Source organism: Lissotriton helveticus, chromosome 9, assembly GCF_964261635.1.
Source record: "Lissotriton helveticus chromosome 9, aLisHel1.1, whole genome shotgun sequence".
NCBI classification, from domain to species: Eukaryota; Metazoa; Chordata; class Amphibia; order Caudata; family Salamandridae; genus Lissotriton; species Lissotriton helveticus.
In genome coordinates, this window is record NC_136070.1 from 52140256 (window position 1) to 52162749 (window position 22494).

Here is a 22494-nt window from a genome sequence, read left to right on the forward strand (position 1 = left end):
GCTAGCTTGATTCCAGTGGTGTGGAGTGCCTGGGACTCACGTCTGAGCATCCCCAGTACACTTAGAGCGGTAATTGCAAACACAACAGTGATGGACAGAATGTGGATCAATGTCACACATTCACCCCAGTCCAAAGATCTGGGCCCAAATCCATCGTTTTTCCACTCCACTCCACCCTGGTTAGACAATGGCGATATGCAAATCAGCGCTGACCCTGTGCCCCATGGGAACAGTCCAGTCCGAACTACAAAAGCCATGTCCTTCCCAGAACGGAAACAAGCATCCGAGGACCGGCCCGGTTTCGAGGTAACACCTCTCATCAGCCCGGCTAGCTTGATTCCAGTGGTGTGGAGTGCCTGGGACTCACGTCTGAGCATCCCCAGTACACTTAGAGCGGTAATTGCAAACACAACAGTGATGGACAGAATGTGGATCAATGTCACACATTCACCCCAGTCCAAAGATCTGGGCCCAAATCCATCGTTTTTCCACTCCACACCACCCTGGGTATATGCATATCAGCACTGACCCTGTGCCCCATGGGAACAGTCCAGTCCGAACTACAAAAGCCATGTCCTTCCCAGAACGGAAACAAGCATCCGAGGACCGGCCCGTTTTCGAGGTAACACCTCTCATCAGCCCGGCTAGCTTGATTCCAGTGGTGTGGAGTGCCTGGGACTCACGTCTGAGCATCCCCAGTACACTTAGAGCGGTAATTGCAAACACAACAGTGATGGACAGAATGTGGATCAATGTCACACATTCACCCCAGTCCAAAGATCTGGGCCCAAATCTATCGTTTTTCCACTCCACACCACCCTGGGTTAGACAATGGCGATATGCAAATCAGCGCTGACCCTGTGCCCCATGGGAACAGTCCAGTCCGAACTACAAAAGCCATGTCCTTCCCAGAACGGAAACAAGCATCCGAGGACCGGCCCGGTTTCGAGTTAACACCTCCCATCAGCCCGGCTAGCTTGATTCCAGTGTTTGGAGTGCCTGGGACTCACGTCTGAGCATCCCCAGTACACTTAGAGCGGTAATTGCAAACACAACAGTGATGGACAGAATGTGGATCAATGTCACACATTCACCCCAGTCCAAAGATCTGGGCCCAAATCCATCGTTTTTCCACTCCACACCACCCTGGGTTAGACAATGGCGATATGCAAATCAGCTCTGACCCTGTGCCCCATGGGAACAGTCCAGTCCGAACTACAAAAGCCATGTCCTTCCCAGAACGGAAACAAGCATCCGAGGACCGGCCCGGTTTCGAGGTAACACCTCTCATCAGCCCGGCTAGCTTGATTCCAGTGGTGTGGAGTGCCTGGGACTCACGTCTGAGCATCCCCAGTACACTTAGAGCGGTAATTGCAAACACAACAGTGATGGACAGAATGTGGATCAATGTCACACATTCACCCCAGTCCAAAGATCTGGGCCCAAATCCATCGTTTTTCCACTCCACACCACCCTGGGTTAGACAATGGCGATATGCAAATCAGCGCTGACCCTGTGCCCCATGGGAACAGTCCAGTCCGAACTACAAAAGCCATGTCCTTCCCAGAACGGAAACAAGCATCCGAGGACCGGCCCGGTTTCGAGGTAACACCTCTCATCAGCCTGGCTAGCTTGATTCCAGTGGTGTGGAGTGCCTGGGACTCACGTCTGAGCATCCCCAGTACACTTAGAGCGGTAATTGCAAACACAACAGTGATGGACAGAATGTGGATCAATGTCACACATTCACCCCAGTCCAAAGATCTGGGCCCAAATCCATCGTTTTTCCACTCCACACCACCCTGGGTTAGACAATGGCGATATGCAAATCAGCGCTGACCCTGTGCCCCATGGGAACAGTCCAGTCCGAACTACAAAAGCCATGTCCTTCCCAGAACGGAAACAAGCATCCGAGGACCGGCCCGGTTTCGAGGTAACACCTCTCATCAGCCCGGCTAGCTTGATTCCAGTGGTGTGGAGTGCCTGGGACTCACGTCTGAGCATCCCCAGTACACTTAGAGCGGTAATTGCAAACACAACAGTGATGGACAGAATGTGGATCAATGTCACACATTCACCCCAGTCCAAAGATCTGGGCCCAAATCCATCGTTTTTCCACTCCACACCACCCTGGGTTAGACAATGGCGATATGCAAATCAGCGCTGACCCTGTGCCCCATGGGAACAGTCCAGTCCGAACTACAAAAGCCATGTCCTTCCCAGAACGGAAACAAGCATCCGAGGACCGGCCCGGTTTCGAGGTAACACCTCTCATCAGCCCTGCTAGCTTGATTCCAGTGGTGTGGAGTGCCTGGGACTCACGTCTGAGCATCCCCAGTACACTTAGAGCGGTAATTGCAAACACAACAGTGATGGACAGAATGTGGATCAATGTCACACATTCACCCCAGTCCAAGGATCTGGGCCCAAATCCATCGTTTTTCCACTCCACACCACCCTGGGTATATGCAAATCAGCGCTGACCCTGTGCCCCATGGGAACAGTCCAGTCCGAACTACAAAAGCCATGTCCTTCCCAGAACGGAAACAAGCATCCGAGGACCGGCCAGGTTTCGAGGTAACACCTCTCATCAGCCCGGCTAGCTTGATTCCAGAGGTGTGGAGTGCCTGGGACTCACGTCTGAGCATCCCCAGTACACTTAGAGCGGTAATTGCAAACACAACAGTGATGGACAGAATGTGGATCAATGTCACACATTCACCCCAGTCCAAAGATCTGGGCCCAAATCCATCGTTTTTCCACTCCACACCACCCTGGGTTAGACAATGGCGATATGCAAACCAGCGCTGACCCTGTGCCCCATGGGAACAATCCAGTCCGAACTACAAAAGCCATGTCCTTCCCAGAACGGAAACAAGCATCCGAGGACCGGCCCGGTTTCGAGGTAACACCTCTCATCAGCCCGGCTAGCTTGATTCCAGTGGTGTGGAGTGCCTGGGACTCACGTCTGAGCATCCCCAGTACACTTAGAGCGGTAATTGCAAACACAACAGTGATGGACAGAATGTGGATCAATGTCACACATTCAACCCAGTCCAAAGATCTGGGCCCAAATCCATCGTTTTTCCACTCCACACCACCCTGGGTTAGACAATGGCGATATGCAAATCAGCGCTGACCCTGTGCCCCATGGGAACAGTCCAGTCCGAACTACAAAAGCCATGTCCTTCCCAGAACGGAAACAAGCATCCGAGGACCGGCCCGGTTTCGAGGTAACACCTCTCATCAGCCCGGCTAGCTTGATTCCAGTGGTGTGGAGTGCCTGGGACTCACGTCTGAGCATCCCCAGTACACTTAGAGCGGTAATTGCAAACACAACAGTGATGGACAGAATGTGGATCAATGTCACACATTCACCCCAGTCCAAAGATCTGGGCCCAAATCCATCGTTTTTCCACTCCACACCACCCTGGGTTAGACAATGGCGATATGCAAATCAGCGCTGACCCTGTGCCCCATGGGAACAGTCCAGTCCGAACTACAAAAGCCATGTCCTTCCCAGAACGGAAACAAGCATCCGAGGACCGGCCCGGTTTCGAGGTAACACCTCTCATCAGCCCTGCTAGCTTGATTCCAGTGGTGTGGAGTGCCTGGGACTCACGTCTGAGCATCCCCAGTACACTTAGAGCGGTAATTGCAAACACAACAGTGATGGACAGAATGTGGATCAATGTCACACATTCACCCCAGTCCAAAGATCTGGGCCCAAATCCATCGTTTTTCCACTCCACACCACCCTGGGTATATGCAAATCAGCGCTGACCCTGTGCCCCATGGGAACAGTCCAGTCCGAACTACAAAAGCCATGTCCTTCCCAGAACGGAAACAAGCATCCGAGGACCGGCCCGGTTTCGAGGTAACACCTCTCATCAGCCCGGCTAGCTTGATTCCAGTGGTGTGGAGTGCCTGGGACTCACGTCTGAGCATCCCCAGTACACTTAGAGCGGTAATTGCAAACACAACAGTGATGGACAGAATGTGGATCAATGTCACACATTCACCCCAGTCCAAAGATCTGGGCCCAAATCTATCGTTTTTCCACTCCACACCACCCTGGGTTAGACAATGGCGATATGCAAATCAGCGCTGACCCTGTGCCCCATGGGAACAGTCCAGTCCGAACTACAAAAGCCATGTCCTTCCCAGAACGGAAACAAGCATCCGAGGACCGGCCCGGTTTCGAGGTAACACCTCTCATCAGCCCGGGTAGCTTGATTCCAGTGGTGTGGAGTGCCTGGGACTCACGTCTGAGCATCCCCAGTACACTTAGAGCGGTAATTGCAAACACAACAGTGATGGACAGAATGTGGATCAATGTCACACATTCACCCCAGTCCAAAGATCTGGGCCCAAATCCATCGTTTTTCCACTCCACACCACCCTGGGTTAGACAATGGCGATATGCAAATCAGCGCTGACCCTGTGCCCCATGGGAACAGTCCAGTCCGAACTACAAAAGCCATGTCCTTCCCAGAACGGAAACAAGCATCCGAGGACCGGCCCGGTTTCGAGGTAACACCTCTCATCAGCCCGGCTAGCTTGATTCCAGTGGTGTGGAGTGCCTGGGACTCACGTCTGAGCATCCCCAGTACACTTAGAGCGGTAATTGCAAACACAACAGTGATGGACAGAATGTGGATCAATGTCACACATTCACCCCAGTCCAAAGATCTGGGCCCAAATCCATCGTTTTTCCACTCCACACCACCCTGGGTTAGACAATGGCGATATGCAAATCAGCGCTGACCCTGTGCCCCATGGGAACAGTCCAGTCCGAACTACAAAAGCCATGTCCTTCCCAGAACGGAAACAAGCATCCGAGGACCGGCCAGGTTTCGAGGTAACACCTCTCATCAGCCCGGCTAGCTTGATTCCAGAGGTGTGGAGTGCCTGGGACTCACGTCTGAGCATCCCCAGTACACTTAGAGCGGTAATTGCAAACACAACAGTGATGGACAGAATGTGGATCAATGTCACACATTCACCCCAGTCCAAAGATCTGGGCCCAAATCCATCGTTTTTCCACTCCACACCACCCTGGGTTAGACAATGGCGATATGCAAATCAGCGCTGACCCTGTGCCCCATGGGAACAGTCCAGTCCGAACTACAAAAGCCATGTCCTTCCCAGAACGGAAACAAGCATCCGAGGACCGGCCCGGTTTCGAGGTAACACCTCTCATCAGCCCGGCTAGCTTGATTCCAGTGGTGTGGAGTGCCTGGGACTCACGTCTGAGCATCCCCAGTACACTTAGAGCGGTAATTGCAAACACAACAGTGATGGACAGAATGTGGATCAATGTCACACATTCACCCCAGTCCAAAGATCTGGGCCCAAATCCATCGTTTTTCCACTCCACACCACCCTGGGTTAGACAATGGCGATATGCAAATCAGCGCTGACCCTGTGCCCCATGGGAACAGTCCAGTCCGAACTACAAAAGCCATGTCCTTCCCAGAACGGAAACAAGCATCCGAGGACCGGCCCGGTTTCGAGGTAACACCTCTCATCAGCCTGGCTAGCTTGATTCCAGTGGTGTGGAGTGCCTGGGACTCACGTCTGAGCATCCCCAGTACACTTAGAGCGGTAATTGCAAACACAACAGTGATGGACAGAATGTGGATCAATGTCACACATTCACCCCAGTCCAAAGATCTGGGCCCAAATCCATCGTTTTTCCACTCCACACCACCCTGGGTTAGACAATGGCGATATGCAAATCAGCGCTGACCCTGTGCCCCATGGGAACAGTCCAGTCCGAACTACAAAAGCCATGTCCTTCCCAGAACGGAAACAAGCATCCGAGGACCGGCCCGGTTTCGAGGTAACACCTCTCATCAGCCCGGCTAGCTTGATTCCAGTGGTGTGGAGTGCCTGGGACTCACGTCTGAGCATCCCCAGTACACTTAGAGCGGTAATTGCAAACACAACAGTGATGGACAGAATGTGGATCAATGTCACACATTCACCCCAGTCCAAAGATCTGGGCCCAAATCCATAGTTTTTCCACTCCACACCACCCTGGGTTAGACAATGGCGATATGCAAATCAGCGCTGACCCTGTGCCCCATGGGAACAGTCCAGTCCGAACTACAAAAGCCATGTCCTTCCCAGAACGGAAACAAGCATCCGAGGACCGGCCAGGTTTCGAGGTAACACCTCTCATCAGCCCGGCTAGCTTGATTCCAGAGGTGTGGAGTGCCTGGGACTCACGTCTGAGCATCCCCAGTACACTTAGAGCGGTAATTGCAAACACAACAGTGATGGACAGAATGTGGATCAATGTCACACATTCACCCCAGTCCAAAGATCTGGGCCCAAATCCATCGTTTTTCCACTCCACACCACCCTGGGTTAGACAATGGCGATATGCAAATCAGCGCTGACCCTGTGCCCCATGGGAACAGTCCAGTCCGAACTACAAAAGCCATGTCCTTCCCAGAACGGAAACAAGCATCCGAGGACCGGCCCGGTTTCGAGGTAACACCTCTCATCAGCCCGGCTAGCTTGATTCCAGTGGTGTGGAGTGCCTGGGACTCACGTCTGAGCATCCCCAGTACACTTAGAGCGGTAATTGCAAACACAACAGTGATGGACAGAATGTGGATCAATGTCACACATTCAACCCAGTCCAAAGATCTGGGCCCAAATCCATCGTTTTTCCACTCCACACCACCCTGGGTTAGACAATGGCGATATGCAAATCAGCGCTGACCCTGTGCCCCATGGGAACAGTCCAGTCCGAACTACAAAAGCCATGTCCTTCCCAGAACGGAAACAAGCATCCGAGGACCGGCCCGGTTTCGAGGTAACACCTCTCATCAGCCCGGCTAGCTTGATTCCAGTGGTGTGGAGTGCCTGGGACTCACGTCTGAGCATCCCCAGTACACTTAGAGCGGTAATTGCAAACACAACAGTGATGGACAGAATGTGGATCAATGTCACACATTCACCCCAGTCCAAAGATCTGGGCCCAAATCCATCGTTTTTCCACTCCACACCACCCTGGGTTAGACAATGGCGATATGCAAATCAGCGCTGACCCTGTGCCCCATGGGAACAGTCCAGTCCGAACTACAAAAGCCATGTCCTTCCCAGAACGGAAACAAGCATCCGAGGACCGGCCCGGTTTCGAGGTAACACCTCTCATCAGCCTGGCTAGCTTGATTCCAGTGGTGTGGAGTGCCTGGGACTCACGTCTGAGCATCCCCAGTACACTTAGAGCGGTAATTGCAAACACAACAGTGATGGACAGAATGTGGATCAATGTCACACATTCACCCCAGTCCAAAGATCTGGGCCCAAATCCATCGTTTTTCCACTCCACACCACCCTGGGTTAGACAATGGCGATATGCAAATCAGCGCTGACCCTGTGCCCCATGGGAACAGTCCAGTCCGAACTACAAAAGCCATGTCCTTCCCAGAACGGAAACAAGCATCCGAGGACCGGCCCGGTTTCGAGGTAACACCTCTCATCAGCCCGGGTAGCTTGATTCCAGTGGTGTGGAGTGCCTGGGACTCACGTCTGAGCATCCCCAGTACACTTAGAGCGGTAATTGCAAACACAACAGTGATGGACAGAATGTGGATCAATGTCACACATTCACCCCAGTCCAAAGATCTGGGCCCAAATCCATCGTTTTTCCACTCCACACCACCCTGGGTATATGCAAATCAGCACTGACCCTGTGCCCCATGGGAACAGTCCAGTCCGAACTACAAAAGCCATGTCCTTCCCAGAACGGAAACAAGCATCCGAGGACCGGCCCGGTTTCGAGGTAACACCTCTCATCAGCCCGGCTAGCTTGATTCCAGTGGTGTGGAGTGCCTGGGACTCACGTCTGAGCATCCCCAGTACACTTAGAGCGGTAATTGCAAACACAACAGTGATGGACAGAATGTGGATCAATGTCACACATTCACCCCAGTCCAAAGATCTGGGCCCAAATCTATCGTTTTTCCACTCCACACCACCCTGGGTTAGACAATGGCGATATGCAAATCAGCGCTGACCTTGTGCCCCATGGGAACAGTCCAGTCCGAACTACAAAAGCCATGTCCTTCCCAGAACGGAAACAAGCATCCGAGGACCGGCCCGGTTTCGAGTTAACACCTCTCATCAGCCCGGCTAGCTTGATTCCAGTGGTGTGGAGTGCCTGGGACTCACGTCTGAGCATCCCCAGTACACTTAGAGCGGTAATTGCAAACACAACAGTGATGGACAGAATGTGGATCAATGTCACACATTCACCCCAGTCCAAAGATCTGGGCCCAAATCCATCGTTTTTCCACTCCACACCACCCTGGGTTAGACAATGGCGATATGCAAATCAGCGCTGACCCTGTGCCCCATGGGAACAGTCCAGTCCGAACTACAAAAGCCATGTCCTTCCCAGAACGGAAACAAGCATCCGAGGACCGGCCCGGTTTCGAGGTAACACCTCTCATCAGCCTGGCTAGCTTGATTCCAGTGGTGTGGAGTGCCTAGGACTCACGTCTGAGCATCCCCAGTACACTTAGAGCGGTAATTGCAAACACAACAGTGATGGACAGAATGTGGATCAATGTCACACATTCACCCCAGTCCAAAGATCTGGGCCCAAATCCATCGTTTTTCCACTCCACACCACCCTGGGTTAGACAATGGCGATATGCAAATCAGCGCTGACCCTGTGCCCCATGGGAACAGTCCAGTCCGAACTACAAAAGCCATGTCCTTCCCAGAACGGAAACAAGCATCCGAGGACCGGCCCGGTTTCGAGGTAACACCTCTCATCAGCCCGGCTAGCTTGATTCCAGTGGTGTGGAGTGCCTGGGACTCACGTCTGAGCATCCCCAGTACACTTAGAGCGGTAATTGCAAACACAACAGTGATGGACAGAATGTGGATCAATGTCACACATTCACCCCAGTCCAAAGATCTGGGCCCAAATCCATCGTTTTTCCACTCCACACCACCCTGGGTTAGACAATGGCGATATGCAAATCAGCGCTGACCCTGTGCCCCATGGGAACAGTCCAGTCCGAACTACAAAAGCCATGTCCTTCCCAGAACGGAAACAAGCATCCGAGGACCGGCCCGGTTTCGAGGTAACACCTCTCATCAGCCCGGGTAGCTTGATTCCAGTGGTGTGGAGTGCCTGGGACTCACGTCTGAGCATCCCCAGTACACTTAGAGCGGTAATTGCAAACACAACAGTGATGGACAGAATGTGGATCAATGTCACACATTCACCCCAGTCCAAAGATCTGGGCCCAAATCCATCGTTTTTCCACTCCACACCACCCTGGGTTAGACAATGGCGATATGCAAATCAGCGCTGACCCTGTGCCCCATGGGAACAGTCCAGTCCGAACTACAAAAGCCATGTCCTTCCCAGAACGGAAACAAGCATCCGAGGACCGGCCCGGTTTCGAGGTAACACCTCTCATCAGCCCGGCTAGCTTGATTCCAGTGGTGTGGAGTGCCTGGGACTCACGTCTGAGCATCCCCAGTACACTTAGAGCGGTAATTGCAAACACAACAGTGATGGACAGAATGTGGATCAATGTCACACATTCACCCCAGTCCAAAGATCTGGGCCCAAATCCATCGTTTTTCCACTCCACACCACCCTGGGTTAGACAATGGCGATATGCAAATCAGCGCTGACCCTGTGCCCCATGGGAACAGTCCAGTCCGAACTACAAAAGCCAAGTCCTTCCCAGAACGGAAACAAGCATCCGAGGACCGGCCAGGTTTCGAGGTAACACCTCTCATCAGCCCGGCTAGCTTGATTCCAGAGGTGTGGAGTGCCTGGGACTCACGTCTGAGCATCCCCAGTACACTTAGAGCGGTAATTGCAAACACAACAGTGATGGACAGAATGTGGATCAATGTCACACATTCACCCCAGTCCAAAGATCTGGGCCCAAATCCATCGTTTTTCCACTCCACACCACCCTGAGTTAGACAATGGCGATATGCAAATCAGCGCTGACCCTGTGCCCCATGGGAACAATCCAGTCCGAACTACAAAAGCCATGTCCTTCCCAGAACAGAAACAAGCATCCGAGGACCGGCCCGATTTCGAGGTAACACCTCTCATCAGCCCGGCTAGCTTGATTCCAGTGGTGTGGAGTGCCTGGGACTCACGTCTGAGCATCCCCAGTACACTTAGAGCGGTAATTGCAAACACAACAGTGATGGACAGAATGTGGATCAATGTCACACATTCAACCCAGTCCAAAGATCTGGGCCCAAATCCATCGTTTTTCCACTCCACACCACCCTGGGTTAGACAATGGCGATATGCAAATCAGCGCTGACCCTGTGCCCCATGGGAACAGTCCAGTCCGAACTACAAAAGCCATGTCCTTCCCAGAATGGAAACAAGCATCCGAGGACCGGCCCGGTTTCGAGGTAACACCTCTCATCAGCCCGGCTAGCTTGATTCCAGTGGTGTGGAGTGCCTGGGACTCACGTCTGAGCATCCCCAGTACACTTAGAGCGGTAATTGCAAACACAACAGTGATGGACAGAATGTGGATCAATGTCACACATTCACCCCAGTCCAAAGATCTGGGCCCAAATCCATCGTTTTTCCATTCCACACCACCCTGGGTTAGACAATGGCGATATGCAAATCAGCGCTGACCCTGTGCCCCATGGGAACAGTCCAGTCCGAACTACAAAAGCCATGTCCTTCCCAGAACGGAAACAAGCATCCGAGGACCGGCCCGGTTTCGAGGTAACACCTCTCATCAGCCCGGCTAGCTTGATTCCAGTGGTGTGGAGTGCCTGGGACTCACGTCTGAGCATCCCCAGTACACTTAGAGCGGTAATTGCAAACACAACAGTGATGGACAGAATGTGGATCAATGTCACACATTCACCCCAGTCCAAAGATCTGGGCCCAAATCCATCGTTTTTCCACTCCACACCACCCTGGGTATATGCAAATCAGCGCTGACCCTGTGCCCCATGGGAACAGTCCAGTCCGAACTACAAAAGCCATGTCCTTCCCAGAACGGAAACAAGCATCCGAGGACCGGCCCGGTTTCGAGGTAACACCTCTCATCAGCCCGGCTAGCTTGATTCCAGTGGTGTGGAGTGCCTGGGACTCACGTCTGAGCATCCCCAGTACACTTAGAGCGGTAATTGCAAACACAACAGTGATGGACAGAATGTGGATCAATGTCACACATTCACCCCAGTCCAAAGATCTGGGCCCAAATCTATCGTTTTTCCACTCCACACCACCCTGGGTTAGACAATGGCGATATGCAAATCAGCGCTGACCCTGTGCCCCATGGGAACAGTCCAGTCCGAACTACAAAAGCCATGTCCTTCCCAGAACGGAAACAAGCATCCGAGGACCGGCCCGGTTTCGAGGTAACACCTCTCATCAGCCCGGGTAGCTTGATTCCAGTGGTGTGGAGTGCCTGGGACTCACGTCTGAGCATCCCCAGTACACTAAGAGCGGTAATTGCAAACACAACAGTGATGGACAGAATGTGGATCAATGTCACACATTCACCCCAGTCCAAAGATCTGGGCTCAAATCTATCGTTTTTCCACTCCACACCACCCTGGGTTAGACAATGGCGATATGCAAATCAGCGCTGACCCTGTGCCCCATGGGAACAGTCCAGTCCGAACTACAAAAGCCATGTCCTTCCCAGAACGGAAACAAGCATCCGAGGACCGGCCCGGTTTCGAGGTAACACCTCTCATCAGCCCGGGTAGCTTGATTCCAGTGGTGTGGAGTGCCTGGGACTCACGTCTGAGCATCCCCAGTACACTTAGAGCGGTAATTGCAAACACAACAGTGATGGACAGAATGTGGATCAATGTCACACATTCACCCCAGTCCAAAGATCTGGGCCCAAATCCATCGTTTTTCCACTCCACACCACCCTGGGTTAGACAATGGCGATATGCAAATCAGCGCTGACCCTGTGCCCCATGGGAACAGTCCAGTCCGAACTACAAAAGCCATGTCCTTCCCAGAACGGAAACAAGCATCCGAGGACCGGCCAGGTTTCGAGGTAACACCTCTCATCAGCCCGGCTAGCTTGATTCCAGAGGTGTGGAGTGCCTGGGACTCACGTCTGAGCATCCCCAGTACACTTAGAGCGGTAATTGCAAACACAACAGTGATGGACAGAATGTGGATCAATGTCACACATTCACCCCAGTCCAAAGATCTGGGCCCAAATCCATCGTTTTTCCACTCCACACCACCCTGGGTTAGACAATGGCGATATGCAAATCAGCGCTGACCCTGTGCCCCATGGGAACGATCCAGTCCGAACTACAAAAGCCATGTCCTTCCCAGAACGGAAACAAGCATCCGAGGACCGGCCCGGTTTCGAGGTAACACCTCTCATCAGCCCGGCTAGCTTGATTCCAGTGGTGTGGAGTGCCTGGGACTCACGTCTGAGCATCCCCAGTACACTTAGAGCGGTAATTGCAAACACAACAGTGATGGACAGAATGTGGATCAATGTCACACATTCAACCCAGTCCAAAGATCTGGGCCCAAATCCATCGTTTTTCCACTCCACACCACCCTGGGTTAGACAATGGCGATATGCAAATCAGCGCTGACCCTGTGCCCCATGGGAACAGTCCAGTCCGAACTACAAAAGCCATGTCCTTCCCAGAACGGAAACAAGCATCCGAGGACCGGCCCGGTTTCGAGGTAACACCTCTCATCAGCCCGGCTAGCTTGATTCCAGTGGTGTGGAGTGCCTGGGACTCACGTCTGAGCATCCCCAGTACACTTAGAGCGGTAATTGCAAACACAACAGTGATGGACGGAATGTGGATCAATGTCACACATTCACCCCAGTCCAAAGATCTGGGCCCAAATCCATCGTTTTTCCACTCCACACCACCCTGGGTTAGACAATGGCGATATGCAAATCAGCGCTGACCCTGTGCCCCATGGGAACAGTCCAGTCCGAACTACAAAAGCCATGTCCTTCCCAGAACGGAAACAAGCATCCGAGGACCGGCCCGGTTTCGAGGTAACACCTCTCATCAGCCCTGCTAGCTTGATTCCAGTGGTGTGGAGTGCCTGGGACTCACGTCTGAGCATCCCCAGTACACTTAGAGCGGTAATTGCAAACACAACAGTGATGGACAGAATGTGGATCAATGTCACACATTCACCCCAGTCCAAAGATCTGGGCCCAAATCCATCGTTTTTCCACTCCACACCACCCTGGGTATATGCAAATCAGCGCTGACCCTGTGCCCCATGGGAACAGTCCAGTCCGAACTACAAAAGCCATGTCCTTCCCAGAACGGAAACAAGCATCCGAGGACCGGCCCGGTTTCGAGGTAACACCTCTCATCAGCCCGGCTAGCTTGATTCCAGTGGTGTGGAGTGCCTGGGACTCACGTCTGAGCATCCCCAGTACACTTAGAGCGGTAATTGCAAACACAACAGTGATGGACAGAATGTGGATCAATGTCACACATTCAACCCAGTCCAAAGATCTGGGCCCAAATCCATTGTTTTTCCACTCCACACCACCCTGGGTTAGACAATGGCGATATGCAAATCAGCGCTGACCCTGTGCCCCATGGGAACAGTCCAGTCCGAACTACAAAAGCCATGTCCTTCCCAGAACGGAAACAAGCATCCGAGGACCGGCCCGGTTTCGAGGTAACACCTCTCATCAGCCCGGCTAGCTTGATTCCAGTGGTGTGGAGTGCCTGGGACTCACGTCTGAGCATCCCCAGTACACTTAGAGCGGTAATTGCAAACACAACAGTGATGGACAGAATGTGGATCAATGTCACACATTCACCCCAGTCCAAAGATCTGGGCCCAAATCCATCGTTTTTCCACTCCACACCACCCTGGGTTAGACAATGGCGATATGCAAATCAGCGCTGACCCTGTGCCCCATGGGAACAGTCCAGTCCGAACTACAAAAGCCATGTCCTTCCCAGAACGGAAACAAGCATCCGAGGACCGGCCCGGTTTCGAGGTAACACCTCTCATCAGCCCTGCTAGCTTGATTCCAGTGGTGTGGAGTGCCTGGGACTCACGTCTGAGCATCCCCAGTACACTTAGAGCGGTAATTGCAAACACAACAGTGATGGACAGAATGTGGATCAATGTCACACATTCACCCCAGTCCAAAGATCTGGGCCCAAATCCATCGTTTTTCCACTCCACACCACCCTGGGTATATGCAAATCAGCGCTGACCCTGTGCCCCATGGGAACAGTCCAGTCCGAACTACAAAAGCCATGTCCTTCCCAGAACGGAAACAAGCATCCGAGGACCGGCCCGGTTTCGAGGTAACACCTCTCATCAGCCCGGCTAGCTTGATTCCAGTGGTGTGGAGTGCCTGGGACTCACGTCTGAGCATCCCCAGTACACTTAGAGCGGTAATTGCAAACACAACAGTGATGGACAGAATGTGGATCAATGTCACACATTCACCCCAGTCCAAAGATCTGGGCCCAAATCTATCGTTTTTCCACTCCACACCACCCTGGGTTAGACAATGGCGATATGCAAATCAGCGCTGACCCTGTGCCCCATGGGAACAGTCCAGTCGGAACTACAAAAGCCATGTCCTTCCCAGAACGGAAACAAGCATCCGAGGACCGGCCCGGTTTCGAGGTAACACCTCTCATCAGCCCGGGTAGCTTGATTCCAGTGGTGTGGAGTGCCTGGGACTCACGTCTGAGCATCCCCAGTACACTTAGAGCGGTAATTGCAAACACAACAGTGATGGACAGAATGTGGATCAATGTCACACATTCACCCCAGTCCAAAGATCTGGGCCCAAATCCATCGTTTTTCCACTCCACACCACCCTGGGTTAGACAATGGCGATATGCAAATCAGCGCTGACCCTGTGCCCCATGGGAACAGTCCAGTCCGAACTACAAAAGCCATGTCCTTCCCAGAACGGAAACAAGCATCCGAGGACCGGCCCGGTTTCGAGGTAACACCTCTCATCAGCCCGGCTAGCTTGATTCCAGTGGTGTGGAGTGCCTGGGACTCACGTCTGAGCATCCCCAGTACACTTAGAGCGGTAATTGCAAACACAACAGTGATGGACAGAATGTGGATCAATGTCACACATTCACCCCAGTCCAAAGATCTGGGCCCAAATCCATCGTTTTTCCACTCCACACCACCCTGGGTTAGACAATGGCGATATGCAAATCAGCGCTGACCCTGTGCCCCATGGGAACAGTCCAGTCCGAACTACAAAAGCCATGTCCTTCCCAGAACGGAAACAAGCATCCGAGGACCGGCCCGGTTTCGAGGTAACACCTCTCATCAGCCCGGCTAGCTTGATTCCAGTGGTGTGGAGTGCCTGGGACTCACGTCTGAGCATCCCCAGTACACTTAGAGCGGTAATTGCAAACACAACAGTGATGGACAGAATGTGGATCAATGTCACACATTCACCCCAGTCCAAAGATCTGGGCCCAAATCCATCGTTTTTCCACTCCACACCACCCTGGGTTAGACAATGGCGATATGCAAATCAGCGCTGACCCTGTGCCCCATGGGAACAGTCCAGTCCGAACTACAAAAGCCAAGTCCTTCCCAGAACGGAAACAAGCATCCGAGGACCGGCCAGGTTTCGAGGTAACACCTCTCATCAGCCCGGCTAGCTTGATTCCAGAGGTGTGGAGTGCCTGGGACTCACGTCTGAGCATCCCCAGTACACTTAGAGCGGTAATTGCAAACACAACAGTGATGGACAGAATGTGGATCAATGTCACACATTCACCCCAGTCCAAAGATCTGGGCCCAAATCCATCGTTTTTCCACTCCACACCACCCTGAGTTAGACAATGGCGATATGCAAATCAGCGCTGACCCTGTGCCCCATGGGAACAATCCAGTCCGAACTACAAAAGCCATGTCCTTCCCAGAACGGAAACAAGCATCCGAGGACCGGCCCGATTTCGAGGTAACACCTCTCATCAGCCCGGCTAGCTTGATTCCAGTGGTGTGGAGTGCCTGGGACTCACGTCTGAGCATCCCCAGTACACTTAGAGCGGTAATTGCAAACACAACAGTGATGGACAGAATGTGGATCAATGTCACACATTCAACCCAGTCCAAAGATCTGGGCCCAAATCCATCGTTTTTCCACTCCACACCACCCTGGGTTAGACAATGGCGATATGCAAATCAGCGCTGACCCTGTGCCCCATGGGAACAGTCCAGTCCGAACTACAAAAGCCATGTCCTTCCCAGAATGGAAACAAGCATCCGAGGACCGGCCCGGTTTCGAGGTAACACCTCTCATCAGCCCGGCTAGCTTGATTCCAGTGGTGTGGAGTGCCTGGGACTCACGTCTGAGCATCCCCAGTACACTTAGAGCGGTAATTGCAAACACAACAGTGATGGACAGAATGTGGATCAATGTCACACATTCACCCCAGTCCAAAGATCTGGGCCCAAATCCATCGTTTTTCCACTCCACACCACCCTGGGTTAGACAATGGCGATATGCAAATCAGCGCTGACCCTGTGCCCCATGGGAACAGTCCAGTCCGAACTACAAAAGCCATGTCCTTCCCAGAACGGAAACAAGCATCCGAGGACCGGCCCGGTTTCGAGGTAACACCTCTCATCAGCCCGGCTAGCTTGATTCCAGTGGTGTGGAGTGCCTGGGACTCACGTCTGAGCATCCCCAGTACACTTAGAGCGGTAATTGCAAACACAACAGTGATGGACAGAATGTGGATCAATGTCACACATTCACCCCAGTCCAAAGATCTGGGCCCAAATCCATCGTTTTTCCACTCCACACCACCCTGGGTATATGCAAATCAGCGCTGACCCTGTGCCCCATGGGAACAGTCCAGTCCGAACTACAAAAGCCATGTCCTTCCCAGAACGGAAACAAGCATCCGAGGACCGGCCCGGTTTCGAGGTAACACCTCTCATCAGCCCGGCTAGCTTGATTCCAGTAGTGTGGAGTGCCTGGGACTCACGTCTGAGCATCCCCAGTACACTTAGAGCGGTAATTGCAAACACAACAGTGATGGACAGAATGTGGATCAATGTCACACATTCACCCCAGTCCAAAGATCTGGGCCCAAATCTATCGTTTTTCCACTCCACACCACCCTGGGTTAGACAATGGCGATATGCAAATCAGCGCTGACCCTGTGCCCCATGGGAACAGTCCAGTCCGAACTACAAAAGCCATGTCCTTCCCAGAACGGAAACAAGCATCCGAGGACCGGCCCGGTTTCGAGGTAACACCTCTCATCAGCCCGGGTAGCTTGATTCCAGTGGTGTGGAGTGCCTGGGACTCACGTCTGAGCATCCCCAGTACACTAAGAGCGGTAATTGCAAACACAACAGTGATGGACAGAATGTGGATCAATGTCACACATTCACCCCAGTCCAAAGATCTGGGCTCAAATCTATCGTTTTTCCACTCCACACCACCCTGGGTTAGACAATGGCGATATGCAAATCAGCGCTGACCCTGTGCCCCATGGGAACAGTCCAGTCCGAACTACAAAAGCCATGTCCTTCCCAGAACGGAAACAAGCATCCGAGGACCGGCCCGGTTTCGAGGTAACACCTCTCATCAGCCCGGGTAGCTTGATTCCAGTGGTGTGGAGTGCCTGGGACTCACGTCTGAGCATCCCCAGTACACTTAGAGCGGTAATTGCAAACACAACAGTGATGGACAGAATGTGGATCAATGTCACACATTCACCCCAGTCCAAAGATCTGGGCCCAAATCCATCGTTTTTCCACTCCACACCACCCTGGGTTAGACAATGGCGATATGCAAATCAGCGCTGACCCTGTGCCCCATGGGAACAGTCCAGTCCGAACTACAAAAGCCATGTCCTTCCCAGAACGGAAACAAGCATCCGAGGACCGGCCAGGTTTCGAGGTAACACCTCTCATCAGCCCGGCTAGCTTGATTCCAGAGGTGTGGAGTGCCTGGGACTCACGTCTGAGCATCCCCAGTACACTTAGAGCGGTAATTGCAAACACAACAGTGATGGACAGAATGTGGATCAATGTCACACATTCACCCCAGTCCAAAGATCTGGGCCCAAATCCATCGTTTTTCCACTCCACACCACCCTGGGTTAGACAATGGCGATATGCAAATCAGCGCTGACCCTGTGCCCCATGGGAACGATCCAGTCCGAACTACAAAAGCCATGTCCTTCCCAGAACGGAAACAAGCATCCGAGGACCGGCCCGGTTTCGAGGTAACACCTCTCATCAGCCCGGCTAGCTTGATTCCAGTGGTGTGGAGTGCCTGGGACTCACGTCTGAGCATCCCCAGTACACTTAGAGCGGTAATTGCAAACACAACAGTGATGGACAGAATGTGGATCAATGTCACACATTCAACCCAGTCCAAAGATCTGGGCCCAAATCCATCGTTTTTCCACTCCACACCACCCTGGGTTAGACAATGGCGATATGCAAATCAGCGCTGACCCTGTGCCCCATGGGAACAGTCCAGTCCGAACTACAAAAGCCATGTCCTTCCCAGAACGGAAACAAGCATCCGAGGACCGGCCCGGTTTCGAGGTAACACCTCTCATCAGCCCGGCTAGCTTGATTCCAGTGGTGTGGAGTGCCTGGGACTCACGTCTGAGCATCCCCAGTACACTTAGAGCGGTAATTGCAAACACAACAGTGATGGACGGAATGTGGATCAATGTCACACATTCACCCCAGTCCAAAGATCTGGGCCCAAATCCATTGTTTTTCCACTCCACACCACCCTGGGTTAGACAATGGCGATATGCAAATCAGCGCTGACCCTGAGCCCCATGGGAACAGTCCAGTCCGAACTACAAAAGCCATGTCCTTCCCAGAACGGAAACAAGCATCCGAGGACCGGCCCGGTTTCGAGGTAACACCTCTCATCAGCCCTGCTAGCTTGATTCCAGTGGTGTGGAGTGCCTGGGACTCACGTCTGAGCATCCCCAGTACACTTAGAGCGGTAATTGCAAACACAACAGTGATGGACAGAATGTGGATCAATGTCACACATTCACCCCAGTCCAAAGATCTGGGCCCAAATCCATCGTTTTTCCACTCCACACCACCCTGGGTATATGCAAATCAGCGCTGACCCTGTGCCCCATGGGAACAGTCCAGTCCGAACTACAAAAGCCATGTCCTTCCCAGAACGGAAACAAGCATCCGAGGACCGGCCCGGTTTCGAGGTAACACCTCTCATCAGCCCGGCTAGCTTGATTCCAGTGGTGTGGAGTGCCTGGGACTCACGTCTGAGCATCCCCAGTACACTTAGAGCGGTAATTGCAAACACAACAGTGATGGACAGAATGTGGATCAATGTCACACATTCAACCCAGTCCAAAGATCTGGGCCCAAATCCATTGTTTTTCCACTCCACACCACCCTGGGTTAGACAATGGCGATATCTGAGCATCCCCAGTACACTAGAGCGGTAATTGCAAACACAACAGTGATGGACAGAATGTGGATCTCCCAGAACGGAAACAAGCATCCGAGGACCGGCCCGGTTTCGAGGTAACACCTCTCATCAGCCCGGCTAGCTTGATTCCAGTGGTGTGGAGTGCCTGGGACTCACGTCTGAGCATCCCCAGTACACTTAGAGCGGTAATTGCAAACACAACAGTGATGGACAGAATGTGGATCAATGTCACACATTCACCCCAGTCCAAAGATCTGGGCCCAAATCCATCGTTTTTCCACTCCACACCACCCTGGGTTAGACAATGGCGATATGCAAATCAGCGCTGACCCTGTGCCCCATGGGAACAGTCCAGTCCGAACTACAAAAGCCATGTCCTTCCCAGAACGGAAACAAGCATCCGAGGACCGGCCCGGTTTCGAGGTAACACCTCTCATCAGCCCTGCTAGCTTGATTCCAGTGGTGTGGAGTGCCTGGGACTCACGTCTGAGCATCCCCAGTACACTTAGAGCGGTAATTGCAAACACAACAGTGATGGACAGAATGTGGATCAATGTCACACATTCACCCCAGTCCAAAGATCTGGGCCCAAATCCATCGTTTTTCCACTCCACACCACCCTGGGTATATGCAAATCAGCGCTGACCCTGTGCCCCATGGGAACAGTCCAGTCCGAACTACAAAAGCCATGTCCTTCCCAGAACGGAAACAAGCATCCGAGGACCGGCCCGGTTTCGAGGTAACACCTCTCATCAGCCCGGCTAGCTTGATTCCAGTGGTGTGGAGTGCCTGGGACTCACGTCTGAGCATCCCCAGTACACTTAGAGCGGTAATTGCAAACACAACAGTGATGGACAGAATGTGGATCAATGTCACACATTCACCCCAGTCCAAAGATCTGGGCCCAAATCTATCGTTTTTCCACTCCACACCACCCTGGGTTAGACAATGGCGATATGCAAATCAGCGCTGACCCTGTGCCCCATGGGAACAGTCCAGTCGGAACTACAAAAGCCATGTCCTTCCCAGAACGGAAACAAGCATCCGAGGACCGGCCCGGTTTCGAGGTAACACCTCTCATCAGCCCGGGTAGCTTGATTCCAGTGGTGTGGAGTGCCTGGGACTCACGTCTGAGCATCCCCAGTACACTTAGAGCGGTAATTGCAAACACAACAGTGATGGACAGAATGTGGATCAATGTCACACATTCACCCCAGTCCAAAGATCTGGGCCCAAATCCATCGTTTTTCCACTCCACACCACCCTGGGTTAGACAATGGCGATATGCAAATCAGCGCTGACCCTGTGCCCCATGGGAACAGTCCAGTCCGAACTACAAAAGCCATGTCCTTCCCAGAACGGAAACAAGCATCCGAGGACCGGCCCGGTTTCGAGGTAACACCTCTCATCAGCCCGGCTAGCTTGATTCCAGTGGTGTGGAGTGCCTGGGACTCACGTCTGAGCATCCCCAGTACACTTAGAGCGGTAATTGCAAACACAACAGTGATGGACAGAATGTGGATCAATGTCACACATTCACCCCAGTCCAAAGATCTGGGCCCAAATCCATCGTTTTTCCACTCCACATCACCCTGGGTTAGACAATGGCGATATGCAAATCAGCGCTGACCCTGTGCCCCATCGGAACAGTCCAGTCCGAACTACAAAAGCCATGTCCTTCCCAGAACGGAAACAAGCATCCGAGGACCGGCCCGGTTTCGAGGTAACACCTCGAGGTAACACCTCTCATCAGCCCGGCTAGCTTGATTCCAGTGGTGTGGAGTGCCTGGGACTCATGTCTGAGCATCCCCAGTACACTTAGAGCGGTAATTGCAAACACAACAGTGATGGCATTGCTGGAGTGTGTCACAAAAGTGACGCAACTTCAGAAATGTGTCCTTTCCCTTGAGGCAAGCCCCATGTGAAAGGGCCTTCATCAGTCTTTCGTCTGCTGTGAGGAAGGCGTACGAAATTGACGCATTTGCGTCCTAGTAGTGGCGCAGTGAAATCTCATATATTTCACTGTGTCACTTCTACGACCTTTTCTTGCGTCAATATGCCCCACTTGCATACATTATACCTGGCGCAGGTATAATGTGGCACAGGGGTTTACAAAGTGACGCATCTACCTAGATGCGTCACTTTGTAAATATGGCGCAACAAGGCCCATCTTTTACGCCACTGGTGCGTCACAAAAAGTGACGCACCGATGGCGTAAAAGTGACGCAGACCCTCATAAATGAGGCCCGTAGTGTGTAGTTGGCGGTGCATTTTGGAGCACACTGCCACTACTATATTACTAAACAATGGACATTAAAATGGCCAGAAAACTTGAAGACGTACAGTTTGACTGGTAAACTATAGAGATCACAAAAGATAATCTTTGAAAATTGGAATTGAATCAGATTATTTGTCATTTGCGCTTCATCAATTCAAGTGTCTTGATTTGTTTTCATCCCATTAAGATCTTTTTTTCTATCACACTTCAGAATTACATAACAAAAGTATTTCGTTATTGCTTTATTTTGAAATATTTGTGCAATTCATTTATCTATATTTAAATTGTGTTGTGTGTTAGAAGTCAATTGCATTCTTAAGCCTTTCCTTTCGCACCAGCAAGATTGTCACTTAATTCACTTTACAGTGAGAGAAAGAAAACACCAATCTACATATTAAAAGAAAAAGCAGCAGTTTTTCAGAAGAGATAGTCTGACATTTGAACTCGCAGCAAATATGACAAGATAAAAGCTACATTTAAAGGCATCTTTACTCCTAGTTCACCTTCGAAATTCCAGCATGGTAATTTAGGAAGAGCTGTAGCATCCTCAGCCCCCCTACTTCCAGCACCTATGAGCCACACACTACTCTGCTAATGCACCTCTGCTCAGTAAAGGACAATACAGCCATTGCAACCATTGCTGCTCTGCTAATGCGCCTTAGTGAATTACTTTATAGTCATTGCACCCACACTGCTCGGCTAATGTACCTTGGTAAAGTACTTTACAGTCATTGCACCCACCCACACCCTGCTGTGCAATCC